Source organism: Chrysemys picta, chromosome 6, assembly GCF_011386835.1.
Source record: "Chrysemys picta bellii isolate R12L10 chromosome 6, ASM1138683v2, whole genome shotgun sequence".
NCBI lineage: Eukaryota > Metazoa > Chordata > Testudines > Emydidae > Chrysemys > Chrysemys picta.
In genome coordinates, this window is record NC_088796.1 from 70,164,525 (window position 1) to 70,175,048 (window position 10,524).

At 46.0% G+C, this 10,524-nt stretch overlaps 1 long non-coding RNA gene across 1 annotated transcript; it reads left to right on the forward strand.

Annotated features, from left to right (window-relative positions):
* Nucleotides 1-4,538: 4,538 nt before the first annotated feature.
* On the forward strand, nt 4,539-10,274 carry LOC135984324 (uncharacterized). Its single transcript, XR_010602271.1, has 2 exons — nt 4,539-5,386; nt 8,878-10,274. It is a non-coding gene; the product is annotated as an uncharacterized LOC135984324 (long non-coding RNA).
* The last annotated feature ends 250 nt before the right edge of the window (nt 10,275-10,524 follow it).

The window sequence follows — 10,524 nt, forward strand, 5'->3', positions numbered from 1 at the left end:
ATGGAAGTTACACTTAGTATAGAACCATGGCTGCTTGATGAACCAAAAGAAGAACCAAAAGGATTGAGGCCACAAGCATTGAAGGCAGCCAGGGAAGGCTTATCAATGGGAAGACCGACTCTGCTACTATGAAACCCTTGCATCTGCTCAGCTACCTAGAAAACTCAGAAGTTATCTCTTCTATTCCCCTCACTTCTGCTTCGCCAGAGAAGCCACTAGGAATGGACAGTGCTCAGCCCTTCCCAGAAAGGGCTCAGTAGTTCAAAGGATCAGGACCTACCTGATGCAATTTACATAAAACATTACATCTGTCCTGAGCATCAGTTCCCCCTCCCCCTCAGCATTAGTAGACTGCAAGGGGGTGAGCTGAAGACAGCCCAGTCATTGAGAGCATGGAAGGGACAAGACATGGGGTATGTCTACACTACGGGATTATTCCGATTTTACAGAAACCGGTTTTTGGCAACAGATTGTATAAAGTCGAATGTATGCAGCCACACTAAGCACATTAATTCAGTGGTGTGTGTCCATGTATCGGGGCTAGTGTCAATTTCTGGAGCATTGCACTGTGGGTAGCTATCCCATAGTTCCCGCAGTCTCCTCCACCCATAGGAATTCTGGGTTGAGATCCCAATGCCTGATGGTGGTTCTGGGTACATCCTCCCCCTCCCTCTGGGAAAGCAATGGCAGACAACCATTTCGCGCCTTTTTCCTGAATGAACAGTGCAGACGCCATACTGCGGCAAGCATGGAGCCCACTCAGCTCAAGACAGCAGTCATGAACATTGTAAACACCTCGCACGTTATCATGCAGTTTATGATAAACCAGAACCTGCAAAACCAGGCAATGAGAGTGATGAGGACATGGACATGGAATTCTCTCAAATCATGGGCCCTGGCGCTTTTGAGATCATGCAGTTAATGGGGCAGGTTCATGCCGTGGAATGCCGATTCTGGGCCCAGGAAACAAGCACAGACTGGTGGGACCATATAGTGTTATAGGTGTGGGACGATTCCCAGTGGCTGCGAAACTTTTGCATGCGTAAGGGCACTTTCATGGAACTTTATGACTTGCTTTCCCCTGCCCTGAAGCGTCAGAATACCAAGATGAGAGCAGCCCTCACAATTGAAAAGCGAGTGGCAATAGCCCTGTGGAAGCTTGCAATGCCAGACAGCTACCAGTCAGTCAGGAATCAATTTGGAGTGGGCAAATCTACTGTGATACAAGTAGCCAAAGCAATCACTGAGCTGCTGCTACCAAAGGTAGTGACTCTGGGAAATGTGCAGGTCATAGTAGATGGCTTTGCTGCAATGGGATTCCCTAACTGTGGTGGGGCGATAGATAGAACCCATATCCCCATCTTGGCACCGGAGCACCAGGGCAGCCAGTACGTAAACCGTGAGGGGTACTTTTCAATGGTGCTGCAAGCACTGGTGGATCACAAGGGACGTTTCACTAACATCAGCGTGGGATGGCCGGGAAGGGTTCATGATGCTCGCGTCTTCAGGAACACTACTCTGTTTAAACGGCTGCAGCAAGGGACTTACTTCCCAGACCAGAAAATAACTGTTGGGGATGTTGAAATGCCTATAGTTATCCTTAGGGACCCAGCCTACCCCTTAATGCCATGGCTCATGAAGCCATACACAGGCAGCCTGGACAGGAGTCAGGAGCTGTTCAACTACAGGCTAAGCAAGTGCAGAATGCTGGTAGAATGTGCATTTGGACGTTTAAAAGGTCACTGGCACACTTTACTGACTCGCTCAGACCTCAGCCAAACCAATATTCCCATGGTTATTGCTGCTTGCTGTGTGCTCCACAATCTCTGTGAGAGTAAGGGGGAGACCTCTATGGCAGGGTGGGAGGCTGAGGCAAATCGCCTGGCCGCTGATTATGCGCAGCCAGACACCAGGGCATTAGAAGAGCACACCAGGAAGCGCTGCGCATCAGAGAAGCTTTGAAAACCAGTTTCATGACTGGCCAGGCTACAGTGTGAACATTCTGTTTGTTTCTCCTTGATAAAAACCCACCCCCTTGATTGACTTGTTCTCTGTAAGCAACCCACCCTCCCCCTTCAATCCCAGCTTGCTTTCAAAGGAAATAAAGTCACTATTGTTTAAAAATCATGCATTCTTTGTTAATTGATTATAAAAAGAGGGAGAGAACTGACAAGGTAGCTCTTCTATACACCTGCTTTGAGGCAACTAAAACTGTAGCTGCATAGTGCACAGAAATAAACAGGGTATAAATACTTACATCATTGGATAAATTGTGCCAGGGAAAATATATAATGCAAAAATTGGTGGAGTTTTACCAAAATTAAAATTCCTTTCAAATACATCAGAAATTCATACTGAAAAAGCTGATTCCAGAAGTCAGATACAGGAGAACAATGAATGGTGAATATTTGTAAACAATATTTTACAATTCCAAGAATGGTTTTCATGCCTGTAGCTGTTCTAGTAGCATTTGTTATGTCTAAATGCTAAGGAAACCCTCTGGAATTCCACATCTCATATGCAGCTCCATGTACCTAGGGATGCCATTATAAGAGAAATGAGATTAGAGACTAACAAATTTATTAGAGCATTTGTTAGTCTCTAAGGTGCCACAAGTACTCCTGTTCTTCTTTTTGCGGATACAGACTAACACGGCTGCTACTCTGAGAAATGAGATTGTTCAGCTTTATTTTATGCAATTAGATTAGAAAATGAAAATGAAAAGAAATAATGCGTTGTCCCTCTTTTTCATAAAAGCCTGTGTGTGTATGTATATATATATATATATATATATATATATAAGTCTGTAAATTGTACCCAAATACACAGCTGATATTGCAGCTAAGCTTTTTGGACAACTTTTTTGCCCATTAATTACAAGGTGACTGAGTTCAGTACATTTGCTGTGCACAGCCAGCTCTCTGATTTTTATTCCATATTTGCCTAAGATTCTTATAGGCTTCAGCAACTGCTGCTATTTGTTTTCTGGTAGAAAAAGAGGCATTATTTGTAGGTCGATTAAAACTGGTCATTCCAGCCAAATATCAGGATGAAGTCACAATGATCTGTCTTGGCAGAGTTCATTGTCAAAAGCAACTGCAAAGGAACCAAAATTCACCCCATCCCACCAGGTAAAGGGACACTACCAAGATAAAAGAAACAAACCTTTAAAAAAATAAATTTTCCTCACCTGTCATGCAAACACATTAGATCATTGAAATAAATTTTACTCCAAATTGAATTACTTTTAACCGTTTATTCTGTTTTAGTTTGCATTTGACACAACTTGATCAATGAAAACAAACTGGTCAGTTTCACGGGCTGTTTATTGGTAGTTTTACTGTCTGGTTCTCTGCACTACCACAAACACCTCTGTTGGTTGAGTTTCCAGTACAGAAGGAGAATGATTTCAAAGACTTTAAAAAAAAATTATGGGCCAAATTTTGATAGCTTTACTCATTCTGGGTATCATCTAATTGCGCAAGTAGTTCCATTGACTTACATAGGATTACTCACAAAAATAAAGTACTATACAATGTGAGTAAATGTATCAAATTCTGACCAATTAGGATCTGTAAAATCCTTTATTTCCCCATATGTAGGACCTAAGTTTAGAGTCTAATTAACTTTTCAAAGGTGGATGGTATATATGAAAGTTTTTTTGTTTTAGGAAATGTGGTGTACTACCAAGGCAATATTCAGACATTTGAAATCTGTTGCCAAAAACCTTGCCAAAAACTGCATCCTCACTGACTGTGAAGTGATCTTTCTTGAGGGGTAATTACTGATCAGTCAAAAATGATGCTGGAAAAAACATTAAAACAACATCAGTTCTTCTCCTACAAACACTGAAAGGAAGGAAAGGAAACCAGTATTATAGCAGTTCTCCTCAGAAGCCCTATAAACTGATATAGAGTTATCTTCCATTTGTTCAGCAGTACCTCAGTCTGAAAGCCAATACACCACAGACAGGATAAATACAAAAGGAGGCTCCAGTAAGGAATCTAGGAGCAAATCCAACCCCCCAACCTCAAACTTTCAGAAATTATAGGAAATGAATAAGGAAAGAGAGACACTTCAAGCCAAATTCACCTTTGCCTTAATGGATTTACACTAGGAAGAATTTGTCTCGCTACATTTGCTGCTAACAACCCACCATTCTTTATTTTTCCTCTTTCCAGAGGGACACAACCACCTTCCTATTAAGGTTGTGTGGTGTGACAAAGTTCCTCCTCTATCTTGGTGGGTCCTGCGCTTATCGGCGGATTTTCTTGCCTCAAAGATTCACCATGTGGGTTGGAGGAACAGCCCAGAGACCTTCCCATTTGGAAGAACCCACAGTCCAGGTCAGTTGGGAGGTTTGGGGGGAACCCAGGCTCGCCTTCTACTCCGGGTTCCAACCCAGGGCCCTGTGGACTGCAGCTGTCTATAGTGCCTCCTGTAACAGCTGCATGACAGCTATAACTCCCTGGACTACTTCCCCATGGCCTCCTCCAAACACTTTCCTTATTCTCACCACAAGACCTTCCTCCTTGTTGGGGTCCACTAGGTATAGCTACCAGGTAACTCGGGAGAGCGGAAGGCCAAAAGTGTCGATGAAACTCTTTTGCTCTGGGCCTACCTGAACCACAGTGACTCCATCTTGGGAACTCTCACCTACTTCTATGCTAACTGTTTACATGCTCTGAAGTAGGCTGAAGCAGAAATGTAATGTCAGCTTTTTAGCAGATGGCTGCAGTTTCATTCACACTAGCAGAAATAATAGAGATAAGAAGCGAGGGAAAGGAGGGGTAATTAGTTTCCAGGCGTCTAATCCAAGGTCGCAAAGACTGAGAAAGTTTTCTCACAAGCTTATGTAGAGTTTATTGTAACAGTTGTCTGGAAGGGAGGAGTAAGGGGGAACAGCCAGACAAAGAGATGTATGTAAACAGTTTGGAGTATAAAAGGTAAAAGTTGTTTGTATTTGTTGCACTGGATTTGAGACATGCTGGTCTCCTAGTGCCATTTCAGAGCTCTGAAATAAACTTGGCTTGCTTTCTCCCCTCGGTGTCTTTATTGATGCCAAGCACACCGGGCGACGAACCCCCTGTTTGCCATCTCGGGCCCAGTTCTGGGCAGGCAACAGTTTTGGCGCCCAACGTGGGGCTCGAGGCTGAAATTTAGCCTTGCCCGGATCCCTTCTGGTGGCCGACGGATTACGACGACGACCGACGCCCAGAGCGCTCACCGGTGACTTCATCGGGGGCCTCCGCAGAGACGTGGTTTGCTCGATCCCAGAGGGCACAACGGTGCAACGCACAGAGACAGTGGAGAAGCAGCTGCGGGCGACGGTGGGGAACCAGTCCCGTGGATAGGGCGACGGTGCAGAACCGGACCCTTGGATAAGGTAGGAACAGTTCAGTGGGAACGCCCAGTGTCTACCTGTTTTGACCTGGGGACGCCCAGAGTCTCCCAAGAATATGGGGCAGGGACAGAGTATAGCCGGCAGGGTACAGTGTACACCCTTAGAATGCATTCTGGTGAACTGGAAAGTGTTTGGATCTGATCAGTTGATTAAAAGTAAATTGAAAAGGTTCTGTACAGTTGATTGGCCTCAGTACCAGCTGGAGCGCCAAGAAGATGGCCACCGGAAGGATCACTTAACTACAACACGATCCTTCAGTTGCTTTTGTTTTGTCAGAGAACAGGTAAATGGAATGAACATCTCTATGCGTATACGTTTATGGTGTTAAGAGATAGGACTGATTTTTTGCATAAGTGCCATTTGACTCCAACAGATTCGGTAGTAACGGCTGCTAAACCCCAGAACCGTCCCATTGTTGTAATGCCAGAATCGGTGTCCCCTTCGGCTCCTCCACCCCCACAGGCTTCAGAGAGTACCCCCGCCCCCCCGTGGGATTGTATCCATTGATTACTGAGAGTGTGGTAGCCCATCCAGGAACACAGGAACGGCCAGCCCAGATAGTGTCTGCATATTCGCATGTACCTTTTAATCCAGTCCGTCTAGCTGCTTTTAAGGCAGAGGCAGGAGAATTTTCAACGAATCCAAGCAAGTTTATTTCTATCTTTGAAGGGTGTCTGGCTAGCCATAAGCCTGACTGGGATGATTGCAATATACTTATGAGAACTTTGTTGTCTGAAGTGTAGCAGAATCAGGTTATAGCTAAGGCTCGGGAGGAAGACAGAGAAGGCATTTAAAGTTTGAAAAGGGAAAGCTATTGGATACCAGAGGTTGTACAGAGTGGAATCCTCAGAAGTGAGTGTGCTCGTCCTGGTTTGTTGTTTCAAAGCTCTGTACAGAAGTTATGTTACTGAAAGGATGTATAATGGCAATGTGTACGTGTTAATGATTGGAGAAAAGGTGTATGAGTGAAGAGTGGAAGGTTCCTTTGGAAGTGAGAAGAAGCCGAGAAAGGGAGAAGGAAAGAGCACAGAATGAGTTAACTGAGAGGAAAATACAGCTAGCAGGCTCAGTCCAAGGACATTGTTCACAGCCAAGACTTGGCTGACAACCAAGAGAAAGGGGGACCTGAATGTGCCCAAGGAACTGTGAGATCTGCAAAATACTGCAAGGCATAAGGAGGACAACAGAAGGGTTAAGAAGCAGCTTTGCTGGACAGTATTGGCCCAGGGATTTAAAAATTCCCCCACTCTGTTCGGACAGGCTCTGGCCAGAGACTTGGAGGAGTGGGATAATGAGGACAAAGCCCTCCTTCTGCAATAGGTGGATGATTTGCTAATTGCTGCTGTGGGTCTGATCCCTTGTCTTAGAGCTACTGTGAGCCTCCTAAACTTTATTGGACTGCGAGGATACGGGGTATCTCAAAGCAAAGCCCAAATTGCTCTTTCAGAGGTTCAATATCTGGGATTTCACATCAGGCAGGGAGAGAGGCAGCTCTCAAACGAAAGGAAGGAGGCTATCTGCCAAGTTCCCATCCCCAGCAACCGTAAATGGCTTAGGGCATTCCTGGGCATGGCAGGTTTTTGCAGAATATGGATTCCAGAGTTTGGACTGTGGGCTAAACCTCTGTATGAATGTGTTAAGGGAGCGGAACATGACCCCTTTCACTGGTCCCCAGAAGCGGACAGGGCATTTCAGTTACTAGGTGCCTGGAAACGTCCTGTGGCATACTTTTCTAAACGACTGGATCAAGTTTCAAAGGGATGGCCAGCCTGTTTGAGGGCGGTTGCAGCTACTGCTCTAGTGCTTGGGGAAGCTGAAAAACTGACACTGGGAGGAACTGTGCAAGTGTATGTTCCCCATATGGTCTGAGCCTTGCTGGACACTAAGGGTGGTCTTTGGCTCACGCAGGCTCGGGTTGCTCGGTACCAGGCGAAGCTGTTAGAGAATCCTGAAGTTACGCTGGTAACCTGTCCCTCCCTTAATCCAGCTACACTGCTACCAGAGACAGAAAAGCAGGAACATAACTGTCTAGAAATCATAGATGTTCACTATTCTAGCCGCCCAGATTTGAAAGATCAGCCACTCCCAAATGCTGACTTGGAATGGTATACAGATGGAAGTAGTACTGTTGTGGATGGGCAAAGGAGGGCTGGTTATGCTATTGTGTCTCTTCATGATACCGTGGAAGCTGAGAGTTTACCGGCTGGGACATCTGCCCAACTTGCTGAACTAGTGGCCCTGACTCGTGCACTCGAGCTGGCAAAAGACAAACGGGTTAATATCTTTACTGACTCAAAGTATGCTGTTGGGGTATTGCATGCTCATGCTGGTTTGTGGAAGCAAAGGGGAATGCTAACAGCCCAAGGCTCTCCGGTCAAGTATGGGTCTCAAATTCTCCGGCTTTTAGAAGCGGTACAACTCCCCTCAGTAGTAGCAGTGGTGCATTGCAAAGCCCATCAAAGGGAAGATCAAGATGTAACCAAGGGCAATGCCAGAGCAGACAGGGAAGCTAAGCGAGCTGCTACTCTGAAATCACCAACAGAGGAGAATGCCCAAATGCATGCCCTTATCCCATCAGTGGGTGAGCTTGCAGTCCCTCAGTACTCCCAAGAGGACAGAAACCTGGCTGACAGGCTCGGTCTCCAGGAAAAGGAGGGATGGCTTTATTCCACAGAGGGAAAAATCCTCCTGCCCAAGGGCCTAATTCGACCAGTGTTGCAGAAACTGCATCAAACCACACACGCAGGCAGAGAGGCTCTTACACAGCTCATGAATAAATATTTTCTAACTTCTGGATTTAAACCCCTAGCATCACAGGTACAAACTGAATGTTTAATCTGCCAAAAGAATAACCCTCGACCAGGAGTAGCAGTGCCACCAGCCACCCTGGAACCTACCCCAGGCCCAGGATTGGTGTGGCAAATAGACTTTACTGAGTTTCCCAGAACCCAAGGGTACAGGTACCTCCTCGTCTTAGTGGATCGATTCAGCGGATGGCCTGAAGCCTTCCCATGTCGCAACAACACTGCCAAGACTGTGGCTCTTAAGTTTGTCAAGGAGATCATTCCTCGCTTCGGCCTTCCTCAGTGGATGGAATCTGACAATGGAACACACTTCACATCTCAAGTTGTTCAAAAGATATCAAGTGCTCTGCAAATCCCCTGGAAACTCCACACACCCTGGCGACCACAAGCCAGTGGAGTAGTGGAACGCACAAATCAGACACTTAAGTGACACCTCTCAAAGGTCTGTCAGGAGGCCTCTCTTAAGTGGCCTGATGCTTTGCCCCTTGTGTTACTTCGCATTCGTGCTCTCCCTAAGGGTAGGATAGGGCTTAGTCCCTTCGAGATTATGTTTGGAAGAGCATGGCCTATGAATGGTACCCCAGTTCTGGCAGAGGAATGGGAAGTGGGGTGTGGTTTCTTGTCTCAGTACATGTGCTCTCTGTCTGCTGTTCTTTCTTCTCTTCACAGGTACACCAAAGATTCACAGCCTCTTCTGCTGGATACTCCGGTCCACTCCCTGCAGCCTGGTGACTCCGTTCTCGTGCGGACCTGGAAGGACGAGCCTCTCCAAGAGAAGTGGAAGGGACCCCACACTGTCCTGCTTGTCACCCATACAGCGGCAAAGGTCAAAGGACACAAGAACTGGATTCATCACTCTCAACTGAAAGCAGTGCCCAGTCCTAAACAGTGGACTGTCCAGCCTGCGGAGAAGACTGCTAACGACGATTTGGGACTTAAGCTGTTATTCAAAAGACAGTAAGGGTCACTGGGAATGCGTTGTGATCTTTCTGAACAGTCACAGCATACTCCCCGCGAGAACCCTGAGCATTGGTTTTATTTTCTCACAGAAGGCCGACCTGGCCTATATATTTGGTCTTGTTATTTTTTGACTTGTTTAGTGTCAACAATTCTTCTTATCTTCTGGGCATTTGGGTTGTTGTAATTGTCTGTGCCCTTATTGGAGAAGAGTGTTGTACCTATGTCCCAGAGTTTTCACAGGACATTAACAAGCACATCTTGTCAGCTGAACGGGCCTTTAACCAGTGGAAGGCCCAGGAAGGGGAACCCACTATTTTGGATTCCCTTTGGGGTTGGATACCTGGTTGAGGGGAACTAGGGGATATAGGGGGAAGCATTGTTCGCATCTTGCTCACACGTGTGGTGATATGTTTTGTTCTTGTTCTTTTGCTCATTTGCTGTAAAGTGCTCATACGTAAGATTTGTACCTCCCATACCCCAGAAGTTCCCTTATAACCTCTCATTGATAATCCTGATTGTATAGAGCTTAATTGCATTTTGTCTTTAGAGTATGAGAAAACTCTGACAAAGGTTTGTTGAGTGTTCTCAAAGGAGTGATTGTTGGGGTCCACTAGGTATAGCTACCAGGTAACTCGGGAGAGCGGAAGGCCAAAAGTGTCGATGAAACTCTTTTGCTCTGGGCCTACCTGAACCACAGTGACTCCATCTTGGGAACTCTCACCTACTTCTATGCTAACTGTTTACATGCTCTGAAGTAGGCTGAAGCAGAAATGTAATGTCAGCTTTTTAGCAGATGGCTGCAGTTTCATTCACACTAGCAGAAATAATAGAGATAAGAAGCGAGGGAAAGGAGGGGTAATTAGTTTCCAGGCGTCTAATCCAAGGTCGCAAAGACTGAGAAAGTTTTCTCACAAGCTTATGTAGAGTTTATTGTAACAGTTGTCTGGAAGGGAGGAGTAAGGGGGAACAGCCAGACAAAGAGATGTATGTAAACAGTTTGGAGTATAAAAGGTAAAAGTTGTTTGTATTTGTTGCACTGGATTTGAGACATGCTGGTCTCCTAGTGCCATTTCAGAGCTCTGAAATAAACTTGGCTTGCTTTCTCCCCTCGGTGTCTTTATTGATGCCAAGCACACCGGGCGACGAACCCCCTGTTTGCCATCTCGGGCCCAGTTCTGGGCAGGCAACATCCTGGTGTCTGATAACGCTTGTGCTCCTCAATCCTCCAGCAGCTCCTTGCACCTCTTGCTCCCAACTCCTCGTGCTCACATCACAAACTGAAGTGAGCTCCTTTTAAAACCCAGGTGCCCTGATTAGCCTGCCTTAATTGATTCTAGCAGCTTCTTCTTAATTGGC